Source organism: Scyliorhinus canicula, chromosome 16 (assembly GCF_902713615.1).
Source record: "Scyliorhinus canicula chromosome 16, sScyCan1.1, whole genome shotgun sequence".
Classification (NCBI taxonomy): Eukaryota; Metazoa; Chordata; class Chondrichthyes; order Carcharhiniformes; family Scyliorhinidae; genus Scyliorhinus; species Scyliorhinus canicula.
This window is the reverse complement of record NC_052161.1, coordinates 34,929,237-34,942,635: the sequence shown is the minus strand read 5'-3', so window position 1 is coordinate 34,942,635 and position 13,399 is coordinate 34,929,237. Positions and strand designations below refer to the sequence as shown.

General features: G+C 49.9%; 1 protein-coding gene across 1 annotated transcript in view; it reads left to right on the top strand.

Moving 5' to 3' along the window:
• Positions 1–13,399, top strand: part of si:zfos-911d5.4 — a 399,989-nt gene that overhangs the window by 277,291 nt on the left and 109,299 nt on the right. The gene's annotated exons all lie outside the window — the stretch shown is intronic.

The following is a 13,399-nucleotide window of genomic DNA, read 5'->3' as shown; positions in this document are numbered from 1 at the left end:
TCCCTCTGTCCCACACCTCCTTACTTTCTTCATGAGCCGACCATGGGGAACCTTATCAAACCCATTACTAAAATCCGTGTATAGACATCAACTGCTCTATCTTCATCTGCACACTTAGTTACCTCCTCAAAGAATTCAATCAAATTTGTGAGGCAAATCCCTTCATGAATCCATGATGACTATCCCATATTAAGCTGCATCTTTCCAAATGGTCATAAATCCTATCCTTCAGGACCTTTTCCATTAACTTACCGACCATCAAAGTAAGACTAACCGGTTTATAATTACCAAGGTCATTCCTATTCCCTTTCTTGAACAGAGGAACAACACTCATCACTCTCCAGTCCTCTGGCACTATCCCCGTGGACAGTGAGGAACCAAAGATCAAAGCCAAAGGCTCTGAAATCTCATCTCTTGCCTCCCAAAGAATCCTAGGATATATCCCATCTGGCCCAGGGGACTTGTCGACCCTAAGGTTTTCAAAATTGCTCATACATCCTTCCTCAGAACATCTACCTCCTCCAGCGTACCCGTCTGTATCACACTCACATCCTCCAAAACATGGCCCCTCTCCTTGGTGAACAGTGAAGAAAAGTATTCATTCAACGCCTCTCCTATCTCTTCTGACTCCATGCACAAGTTCCCACTACTATCCTTAACCGGCCCCAACCTCACCCTGGTCATTCTTTTATTTCTCACATCAGAGTAAAAAGCCTTGGGGTTATCCCTGATCCAACCCGCCAAGGACTTCGCATGCCCCCTCCTAGCTCTCCGAAGCCCTTTTTTTTAGCTCATTCCTTGCTGCCTTGTAACCTTCAAGCGACCCAACTGAACCTTGTTTTCTAATCCTTACATACGTTTCCTTTTTCCTCTTGGCAAGACATTCAACCTCTTTTGTGAACAATGGTTCCCTCACACGGCCATTTCCTCACACGGCCATTTCCTCCCTGCCTGACAGGGACATACCTATCAAGGACACGCAGGATTTGTTCCTTGAACAAGCTCCACTTTTCATTTGTGCCTTTCCCTGACAGTTTCTGTTTGCATCTTTTGCTCCCTAATTCTTGCCTAATTACCCCTCCCCCAATTATAAACCTTGCCCTGCCGTATGGCCCTATCCCTCTCCATTGCAATAGTGAAAGACACCGAATTGTGGTCACTATCTCCAAAGTGCTCTCCCACAAACAAATCTAAAACTTGGCCCGATTCATTACCCAGTACCAAGTCCGATGTGGCCCCACCTCTTGTCGGCCTATCCACATATTGGGCGCGATTCTCCCATATGGGGAGAAATCGTAAGGCTGGCGTCAAATCCGGGCGGGTTTGACGCCAGCCCCCCCTTCCCGACCGGGAACCGATTCTGGTCCCCGGTCGGGGCTAGCATCCCGACGCCGTAAACTCCGGCATCGCGGGCTTAACGAATTTCGTTAAGCCCGCTTGCCAGAGTTAGCGCCGGCTGACGCGTCATATGATGTCAGCCGCGCATGCGCGGATTGGAAGACTCCAACCCGCGCATGCGCGGATGACGTCATCGCGCATTTGCGCGAAACCCGCGCATGCGCGGGCCGGGATGCCCCTCAGCCGCCCCGCGAATGGATACTGCGGGGCGGCGGAAGGACAAAGAGTGCGCGGGCATCGGGCCCGCTGCCCGCGATCGGTGCCCACCGATCGCGGGCCCATGGCACCCTTGGCACGGCCGTGGTACTGCCGTGCCAATCGGTGCCATGGTTTTAAAAATCGACAGTTTATGGCCATTTTTACGAACGGCCAGACCAGGTGTGTTTGCCGTTCGTAAAAACAGCCGTAAAGGGCTGGGAACTCGGCCCATCCATCAGCTGAGAATCGCTGCCGGCCGTAAAAAAACGGCGGCAGCGATTCGTATCGGGAGTCGGGCGTGGGGGGGGGGGGAGAATAGCGGGAGGGCGTCGGAACAGCGTGGCCGTAAAATTTTACGAGCCACGCTATTCTCCGCACCGTCGGGAGTGCGGAGAATCGCGCCCATTGTGTCAGGAAACCCTTCTGCACACACTGTACAAAAACTGCTCAATCCGAACTGTTTGACCTATGGAGGTTCTAATCAATATTTGCAAAGTTAAAGTCACCCATAACTACCCTGAGACCTCCACACCTATCCATAATCTGTTTTGCAATTTCTTCCTCCACATCTTTATTAAACTCCTAACAACGTGACCGTTCCTTTCCTATTTCTAACTTCAGCCCATATTACCTTCATCGGCAGATCCCCCTCAAACTGCCTTTCTGCAGCCGTTAAACTATCCTTGGTTAACAATGCTACTCCTCCACCTCTTTTACCACCTTCCCTACTCTTACTGAAACATCTATACACCGCAACTTCCAACAGCCATTCCTGTCCCTGTTCTAACCATGTCTCCGTAATGCCCACAACATTATAGTCTCAGGTACCAATCCACGCTCCAAGTTCACCTACCTTATTCCGGATGCTCCTTGCATTGAAGTAGACACACTTCAATCCACCTTCCTGTCTGCCGGTACACTCCTGCGACCCTGATACCCTCCTCAGTACCTCACTACTCCCAACACTGGTTCTGGACTACAGCTTGTTTTCCCATCCCCCTGACAAATTAGTTTAAACCCCCCCCATCGAAGAGCTGTACAAATTTCCCTCCCAGGATATTAGTGCCCCTCTGGTTCAGGTTCAAACCGCCCTGTCTGTACAGGTCCCACCTTCCCCAGAATGTGCTCCAATTATCCACGTAACTGAAACCCTCTCTCCGACACCATCCCTGCAGCCACGTGTTTATCTGCACTCTCTCCCTGTTCCTCACCTCGCTAGCACGTGGCACCGGCAACAAGCCAGAGATGACAACATGGTTTGTCCTGGCTCTCAGCTTCCACCCTAGCTCCCGAAATTCCTGTTTTAAATTCCCGTCCCTTCTCTTACCTATGTCATTGGTAACGATGTGTACCATGACGTGACTGTTCCCTCTCCCCCTTAAGGATTCTGAAAACGCGGTCCGAGACTTCACGGACCCTGGCACCCGGGAGGCAACATACCATCCGTGAATCTCCTTCGTTGCCACAGAACCGTCTATTTGTCCCTCTAACTATCGGGTCCCCAATAACTATTGCTCTCCCTCCTTCCCTTCTGTGCTGGAGATCCGTTCACCATGGCTTATCCCTGGTAGGTATTCCCCCTCAACAGTATCCAAAGTGGTATACTTGTTACTGAGGGGAACGACCACAGAGGATCCCTGCACTGACTGCTTCCTCCCAGCCCCTCTCACCGTCACCTATCTATCTTGATTCTTCAGAGTAACTGCATCCCTGAAGCTACTATCTATGACCACCTCTGCCTCCCGAATGATCCGAAGTTCATCCAGCTCCAGTTCCCTAACGCAGTTTCTGAGGAGCTGGAGATGGGGTGCACTTCCCACAGGTGAAATCAGCAGGGACACTGACAGCGTCCCTCATCAAAAACATTCTGCAGGAGGAACATTGCACTGCCTTCCCTGCCGTCCCCCTAGATAACTTACGGATAAAAACAAGCAAAAGAAAGAAAGAGCTTACCTGATATTCACTCAACCCCTTAGGTTAGAGGAGGTGGAAGGGTGGGGGACACTACAAGTGTAGTGCCTCGGGTTTAGGAACTGCCCAACTTAAATACAGGTAAAAATAAAACACTTAACCAGCAACCACTGTGCCCTGCACGATAACAACAATCAGCTGTTACGGGCCCGCGCAAACAATTTAAATCTTTACTACTTACCCAGCAGTCAGTCTGTCCTCACTGACCGGATTCAGCTGCAAACCCCCAACAGTAAGTTTTTTTTAAATTTACTCCCCTTCTCAGCAAGCACTCACTCAGCAACCACTGCGCCCTGCATGATCTGTCCATCAATGTGTGACTTGTTCCATGTATCAGTGCCATTCTCCATCCAAGAGCTGCAGCTCTGCAGGCCCTCCCACACAGCCCAATCTCACAGAAAGCAACCTCCACATGTTCCACTGGCGTTCAAGGTGCAGTTGAATATCCTTAAACTCCAGTATATTTAACCTGCAGTGACGTGCCAGTAACATTTTTTTTTTATAAATTTAGATTAGCCAATTATTTTTTCCAATTAAGGGGCAATTTAGCGTGGCCAATCCACCTACTCTGCACATTTTTGGGTTGTGGGGGCGAAACCCACGCAGACACGGGGAGAATGTGCAAACTCCACACGGACAGTGACCCAGAGCCGGGATCGAACCTGGGACCTCAGCGCCGTGAGGCGGTTGTGCTAACCACTAGGCCACCGTGCTGCCCTAGTAACATGTAATATTGACCACACCAGCAACAAAAACATGAGCAATCTGTGAAAGCATTTATTCAACTGCGCCATCCAGTGGCCTATTTGGTTCAGTGTCGCGCACCATGTCCCGCAGTATCTTCGTGCTTCAAACCGAATTGCCTTCTGGACTCGTATGTCCCCCCTGAGCCTGGTGTTTCAGGACTCATGTATCCTCTGAAAAATTGTTCCTCTTTCCAGCTACAGAAAAAGGAAGGAAACAGTAGCAGCAGCCTCCAGGCATTTGCAGCCACCAGCAGGAACAAGCAGCAAACACAACCTGCAGCTGTGAAGTGCTCACATAACTAACAATGCCAATTCCTTATCAACAGTAGCTTTCAGTTGTACAACCAGAGGCTGTTCACAGTTAAAGGGAGTTAAAGTGACCTTCACCATATTACTACAAACAGGGCTCTGTCCTGAAGATGTTTAGTGGGACACAGCAGTCGCTGTAGTTGCCCCTGTTATGGGTACATAGAATCTGGGGTATGGCCTGTAGGACCTGCAGGCGCTGAAATCCTCACCCCCCCCCCTCCCAAGCCGAAGGGAGACTTCCAACTGATTGCTCCCAGCCCGCCAAATAGGCCTCACCCCACCACCCCCCCGGCTTCCCCCCTCACACCCTGCCCTCGCACTGAGCTGCAGCTCCTGTGCCCCTGTGCTATATGCTTGATTTTAAAATGGCTGCTCACCTCCTCCCACAGTAGCCATTGTGTTATCTACCCGTTTTTAAATAGGTGTGCGAAAGGGCGCCTGCTTGGCTTCCCACTGAAGAGCTGGTTGGATCTTGCGAGACCATTAGATAGGCCGTCCATCTTGTTAATTAGTTGGGGATTTCCCTCAATTGGTAATAATTGGTTCCTCACCACGTCTGGGTGGGTTCCAAACCCATCAAGAGCAGGCCGGTTAGATCGCAAAATGATCGACGCTCGGCATGGATCCGAAAAGTTTGCTCGACCCTTGACAATGAAAGGTGTAGGGAAACCAGTTTTTCATCAGCAGGTATAAACAGCCACCATTAAAATGTCAATATGTAACAATGGCTTCTAACTTTGAACCAGTTACGTGGACAATGTAGGTATTGATCATGTAGGTATTGATCATGGGATTTCATATGACCAAAACCAACGTAGATCACAAATTATTTTATTCCCAGAACCAGAAGGGGATAGATCTATCTGCAAACAAACAGCACAAGAGGTACCATCCTCCAGCAAGAACAGAATTCTGCCGAACAACCAGTCAACTGAGAGAAAGGGGCTAATTTGTATTCACTTGCAAAGCTCAGCCTGTACAAAACTTGACCATGACTATCTGAAGACCCAAAGGCTTCTGTCATGGGAGTGGCCCTTTAAGAAAGGTTTTTATCTTATCACATGGCTTCAGTGATGTCACTGTGTGGGTGGAGCTGGGATGTGGCTCTGTGAGCTGTTTTTGGTTTCCCTTTCACATTTGGATGCTGTGGATTTAGACAGAAAACCGAAGTGCTTTTGCCTGCCTATCCCTAGTTTCATTTTAAATATCTGTTCCAGTAAAAACCCCATTGGAGTGTCTTTATGTTTGTAATTGATTAAAATTCTTGCTGTGTGTTTATCTAAATGTTAACTAAGTTCTTAGAATAAAGCTTATTTTGATTAAAGTATCTCGGAAGACTGTTGAATCACATCTAAATGGAAGGCTCTTGTGCTCATCCTAGCCAAATTCAACAAAAAGTTAGAGTTGTTAAACCCTGGCCCATAACAAAATATCCAAAGAACCACAAGGGAAAGCAAATCCAGGCCTGATATGAGTGCATTTGTAAAGGTGTGAAATATGGATATGCGATTTACTATTTGAATTTTCTTTTGCTAACAACCTTGACACTTGCTTTGTCTTTAGAATCTATCCTTGTGTGTGTGTCTGCGTTTCATTGCATTTACAATTTGGGATGTTATTGGAATGAACATTCCAACAACATCCTTTTGATTTAAACTTCAGTGAAAGCCTGCTTCATATTTATTTCTGAGGTGGCACAGTGGTTATCACGGCTGCCTCACGGCGCCGAGGACTCGGGTTCGATCACGGCCTCTGGTCACTGTCCATGTGGAGTTTGCACATTCTCCCTGTGTCTGTGTGGGTCTCATCCCCACAACCCAAAGATGTGTAGGATAGGTGGATTGGCCACGCTAAATTGCCCCATAATTGGAAAAAATTAATTGAGTACTCTAAACGTTTTTAAAAAGCAAGGCTGGAATTGACTGCGCACTAGCCCAGGGCTTGTAACACCAGTGTATAATCGTATTTAACTGCCGTTAGTTCTAGTTCTATTCTGTTACTGTTATTTCGATATTTAGCTAGTTGTTCCCGTTTTTGAGTAAACTTTGTCATTCTTAAATGACAAAGAAGTTTAACTTTATTAACTTTTTTCACAACGCGTTTTGACTACCTTTTTGTGGTCAAGTTATCACAACTTTTAAACCATCTTATTTATCTGCCATGCTGCCTTCAGAGATCTTGAGACATGCAACCCAAAGTCCCTCTGGTCTTCTGTACTTCCCAGCGCCTTACTGTTTATAGTGCATTCCCTTGCCTTGTCCGTCCTCCCAAAATACATTACCTCACATTTTTCAGGGTTAAATTCCATTTGCTACTGGTCTGCCCATCTCACCAGCCCATCTATATCATCCTGTAATCTAAGACTTTCCTCTTCGCTATTTATAACACCACTAATTTTTGTGTCATCCGCAAACTTACTGATCATATTTCCACATTCGGGTTGGGATCATTCATGTACACTATATCAGCAAGGGACCCAGTACCGATCGCTGTGGTATGTCACTGGACAGAGGCTTCCAGTCACAAAACAAACTTCGATCATCACCCTCTGCCTCCTGCCACTAAGCCAATTTTGGATCCAATTTGCCAAATTGCCCTGGCTCTTACCTTCTTGACCCATCTCCCATGCGGGACCTTGTCAAAAGCCTTCCTGAAGTCTGTGCCGACAACATCAACTACACTGCCCTCATCTACACACCTAGTCACTTCCTCGAAAAATTAAATCAACTGTTCGACATAATCTCCATCTGGCAAAGCTATGCTGACCATCCTTGTCTCTCCAAGTGGAAACTAATTCAGTTCCTTGAAACTTTTTCCAATAATTTCCCTACCACCTCTCCGGCATGTCTGTAGAATAAATATAACACTGCAATAATTAAAAAAAATATATATTTTATTCCAAACACAATCAATCAACAAAAGATACAAACAGTTGGTTATTTTCCCCTTTTTCTACCCTTACTTACTCAACACCCCCGCAAATGGCCCTCTTCCTCTCCAGTACCTCCGGCAGCTCTGAAACACCGAAAATCGTCACCAATGGACACGGCACCATCCTCAACCCCAAAATTTGATTTGACTTATTATTGCCACATGTATTAGTATACAGTGAAAAGTATTGTTTCTTGCATGCTGTACAAACAATGCATACCGTACATAGCGAAGGAAGGAGAGACTGCAGAATTTAATGTTACAGTTATAGCAAGGTGTGGAGAAAAGATCAACTTAATACGAGGTAGGTCCATTCAAAAGTCTGATGGCAGTAGGGAAGAAGCTGTTGAGTCTCAGACAATATCTCGAAGATCAATGGCTGGAATCATCCTAACCTCAGGCAAAATCAGAACATACGGACATGATTCACAGGCCCTCTTGTGCACCTCTATGTTTGTCATCAATCTCGAGGAAGAGCCTGAGTCATACGGGCCTTGTGCACCACCTTAATCTGTATCAGGCTCATCCTGGCACAAGATGATGTCGAATTCACCCAGTGCATAATTTCATGACAGGTCCCCTCTTCAAGCTCTATCTCCATCTCCTCCTCCTATTTCCATCTCATCTCCTCCACTGGTGCCTTCTTCATTTCCAACAACTACCCATAAATATCTGCAATCTTCCCTTCACCCCAGCTCATCCAGAGTTAGTAATTTAACCCCTAGATTATACTTTAGCAGCTGAGGGAATTAAGGGAGCTCCTTACGTGCAAAATCCTGCACCTGTATCTACCCAAATTCAGTCCTTTTCGGCTGCTGGAACTTCTCCTGCAACACTTCCAGCCTCACGAACCTCACTTCTATGAAGAGATCCCTTATCCGCTCTATCCCTTCCCTATGCCACTCCTGTACATCACATTTATCCCTGCTGGCATGAACCTATGATTCCCGTAAATTGGGGCCAGTATTGACATACCCCTACTCCAAAGTGCCGCCTCAGCTGGTTCCATATCTTGAGGGATGACACCATGACCAGGCTACTGGTATATTACCTGGAGAGAACTGGAGGGGAGGCGCCAGGGCCCTTAAGCACACCCCCATACAGAAGGCCTCCTCCACCTGTACCCATTCTGACCCCACCTGCCCCCACATTTGCCACCCAATAATAATATTGCAGGTTTGGGGGTGCCAACCCCATCCTGTCTGCAAATTAGGCCTCTGGATCCTGGACATCTTACCTGCTCATAAACATTCTGAGATTAGCTTATTTACCCTTTCGAAGGAAATTATGGGCTATCGAAATTCCCAAATACTGAAACTTTGTTTTGGCCAACTTAAATGGCAGGGCTCCCAAATTTGCACTCCTCCCCTGGACATTCACTGGGAATACTTCACTCTTTTATCACATTCAGGCTATACCTAGAAAAGGCACCAAACATCCTTAATAGGTCCATTATTTTCCCCAGACACTCGAGCCGATTTGAAACATATAACAACAGATCATCTGCGTACAATGACACCCTACCTCCCCTTTTAATGCCCTTCCACTCTCTTGATGCCTGGAGCGCAATAACCAGAGGCCCAATAGCCAACACAAACAACAATGGGGGCAGAGGGCATCCCCGTCTCGTGCCCCTATGTAACCTAAAATATCCCAAATTCATTGTGTTTGTCGTCACACTTATAGTGACGGCATACGGTAATCACACCCATAAAATAAACGGTGGACCAAACCACACCAGGATCTCAAACACGTATCCCCATTTTACCCAGTCAAAAGCCTCTACGAGTCCATTGATTTACTAACTTACGGCACTTTACCCCTAAACAGAGTCGGTACCACATTGAGCAGTCTCTTAATATTGCTCGATAACTGCCGCCCCTTAACAAAACCTGCCTGGTCCTCAGAGACCACCTCCAGAAAGCACACCTCCAACCATCTCACCAGCACCTTAGCCAACAACCTCACATTGTTATTTAAGGGAGCTGGGCCGATAAGACCCACACTCTACTGGATTCTTATTCTTCTTTGGGATCAAAGAGATTGATGCCTGCATCAGCGTGGCCGGAAAATCTGCAACCCCCACCCTCCCCCTGCGAACGAATCATCCCCAGGCGCAAACACTGCCGAAAACCTCTCATAAAATTTTACAGGAAAGCCATCCGGAAAGCCATCCGGCCCCGGTGCCTTTCCCGACTGCATCAACCTGATGCACTCCATTATCTCCTCCAATCCCAATGACGCCTCCAATCCCTGTCCCTTCCCCCTTTCCTCCTCCGTGACTACCAACCTATCAAAGCAATGCCCCACATTCGCTTCCTCCCTTCAGAAGAAGGCCTTAAATGCGCCAACCCACCTCTCCCATCCGCATTATCTGCCTCGTGACTACCTGCCACCTCAACTGATGGGTTAGCAGTCAGCTGGCCTTCTCCCCATACTCGTAAAACACTTCCCTTGAGTGACGAGGCTGGCCCACCGTCTTCCCTGTCATCAGATCAAACTCCCCCATGGAGCTTCCTCCATTCTGCTAACAACTCTCTGCCCAGAACCATCGAGTACAGTCGGTCCACTTCCACAATGGAATCCACCAGCCTCTGTCTCTGCTGTCTCAACATTGTTTTAGGATATAACTTCCCCCCCAAACCACCACCTTCAATGCCTCCCAAAACGTGGAGGGTGAGCCCTTTGATTGAATTTTTACGGTACGGCCCCTGTACTGCAGGGGTAGATCCCTGCCTACTGGCTCCGCCCAGTAGGCGGAGTATAAATATGCGTGCTCTCCGTACAGCAGCCATATCGTCAGCTGCTGCAGGAGGCCACAGATATCTGTGTACTAAAGCCTCGATTACATTCTACTTTCGACTCGTCGTAATTGATAGTGCATCAATTTATTACACAGAGATTTTTCAGAGATGGACCTACGCATCAAGCCGGATCGCCTGCAGCTGCATCCTCAAGCAGACAACGCCAAAAAAGACTTCGAACATTGGCTAGCCTGTTTTGAAGCTTACATCGGGTCTGCGCCAGACCCAATCCCAGAAGCTCCAGATTCTGTACACGCGGTTGAGCTCCAACGTTTTTCCCCTCGTCCAGGATGCACCGACCGACGCAGAAGCCATGGCGCTACTGAAGGAGAATTACGCTCAGCGGACCAACAAAATCTACGCCAGGCATCTCCTATCCACGCGGCACCAACTTCCCAGTGAGTCTGTGGAAGATTTCTGGCGTGCGCTGCTCGCCCTAGTGAGAGGCTGTGACTGCCAGGCCATTTCGGCCACTGAACACTCGAACCTGCTGATGAGAGACGCGTTCATTACAGGCATAGGGTCAAACTACATTCGCCAGCGCCTCTTAGAAGGGGCCATGTTTGACCTCACGGCGAGCAAAAAAACAGCGCTCTCGCTTACAGCCGCCTCACGCAACGTACAGGCCTATTCCCCCGACTGCGCAGCCCAACCCCCCCTGTGCATTGTGGACCCCACCGACGGCCACCCCATCAGCGACCGCCCCCAGCCAACCGACACCTGTGCCGCGCGGCAACCAACCAACCCCGGGAGACCCAAATGCTAATTCTTCGGACAGTCAAAACATGCCCGACAGCACTGCCCGGTGCGGAGCGTGCTCTGCAAGGCCTGTAGCAAGAAGGGACATTTTGCTGCAGTGTGCCAGGCCCGCACAATCGCCGCTATTGTCCTGGCACCCCCCACTTGCGGCCAGTGGGTGCCGCCATCTTCCCCTCACCACGTGTGGCCCGTGGGCGCCGCCACCATGCTCTACTCACAACACGTGCGGCCTGTGGGCACCGCTATCTTGCCTGCCTCAGAACCAATGTGCGCTGCCATCTTGCCTGCCGCAGGACACGTGCGGCCCGTGGGCGCCGCCATCTTACCCGCCTCAGGACCCCTGCCTGTCGGGCACCTCATCAGGCCGCTCATCGCCTGCAACCGCCGACGACCAGCCGCGTCTCGCCTCGGTCACGATTGACCAGTCTCGACCGCACAACCTCGTGACCGCTTCGACAAAGGTGAAGGTCGACAGGCATGAGATCTCCTGCCTTCTGGACTCCGGGAGCACTGAGAGCTTCATCCACCCCGATACGGTAAGGCGCTGCTCACTCGCGGTACACCCCGCTAACCAGAGAATCTCCCTGGCCTCCGGTACCACTCCGTGGCGATCCGGGGGTAGTGCATCGCCACCCTCACCGTCCAGGGAGTAGAGTTCAACGGCTTCCGCCTCAACATCCTCCCCAACCTCTGCGCTGCCTTGTTGCTGGGCCTGGACTTCCAGTGCAACCTCCAGAGCCTAACCCTGAAATTTGGCGGGTCTCTACCACCCCTTACTGTTTGCGGTATCGCAACCCTCAATGTCGACCCGCCTTCCCTTTTTGCAAACCTAACCCCGGATTGCAAACCCGTCGCCACCAGGAGCAAACGGTACAGCGTCGAGGACAGGACGTTCATCAGGTCTGAGGTCCGGCGACTGCTGTGGGAAGGTATCTTCGAGGTCAGCAACACCCCCTGGAGAGCCCAAGTGGTAGTTGTGAAAACCGGAAGAAAAACAGGATTGTCGTTGACTACAGTCAGACCATCAATCGGTACACGCAGCTCGACGTGTACCCCCTCCCACGCATATCTGATATGGTCAATCAGATTGCACAGTACCGGGTCTTCTCGACAGTGGATCTGAAATCTGCCTACCACCAGCTCCCCATCCTTAAGGCAGACTAAGGAAATGGTAAAGACGCCCATACACTGCGTTCGAAGCAGACGGCCGCCTTTACCATTTCTTTAGGGTTCCCTTCGGCGTCACCAACGGGGTCTCGATCTTCCAACAGGGGATGGACCGAATGGTTGACCCGTACGGACTGCAGGCCATTTTCCTGTACCTGGACAACGTCACCATCTGCGGCCACGACCAACAGGACCACGACGCCAACCTTTCCAAATATCTCCACACCGCCACTCTCCTCAACCTCACTTACAACAAGGAGAAGTGTGTGTTCAGCACAAACCGATTAGCCATCCTCGGCCATGTGGTTCAGAACGGAGTTCTGCTGCCTGACCCTGATCGCATTCGCCCCCTCATGGAACTTCCCCTCCCCCACTGCCCCAAGGCCCTCAAACGATGCTTGGGGTTCTTTTCGTATTACGCCCAGTGGGTCCCAAACTATGCGGACAAGGCCCGCCCACTCATTCAATCCACCGTTTTGCCACTGACGGCCGAGGCTCACCAGGCCTTCAACCATATCAAGGCCAACATCGCCAAGGCCGCGATGCACGCGGTCGACGAGACGCTCCCCTTCCAAGTCAAGAGCGATGCATCAGACATCGCTCTGGCCGCCACCCTCAAACAGGCAGGCAGGCCCATAGCATTCTTTTCCCGCACCCTCCATGCCTCCGAAATTTGGCACTCCTCCGTCAAAAAGAGGCCCAAGCCATCGTTGAAGCTGTGCGGCATTGGAGGCATTATCTGGCTGGCAGGAGATTCACTCTCCTCACTGACCAACAGTCGGTTGCCTTCACGTTCGGGGCAAGATCAAGAACAATAAAATCTTGAGGTGGAGGATTGAGCTCTCCACCTACAATTACGAGATTTTGTATCGCCCCGGTAAGGTCAACGAGCCCCCCGATGCCCTGTCCCGAGGTACATGTGCCAGCGGACAAGTGGACCGACTCCGGACCCTGCACGACAATCTCTGTCACCATTCGATTGCTCCTGTGCACCGCAACTAACAAAACCCCCCATGAACGTCTCTTTGCCTTCCCCAGGAACTCCAACTCCGGGGTTTTGCTCCCAACGTGGTTGGTAGATCAAGGACCCGGTCTCCTCCGTAGCCACGGGCGACT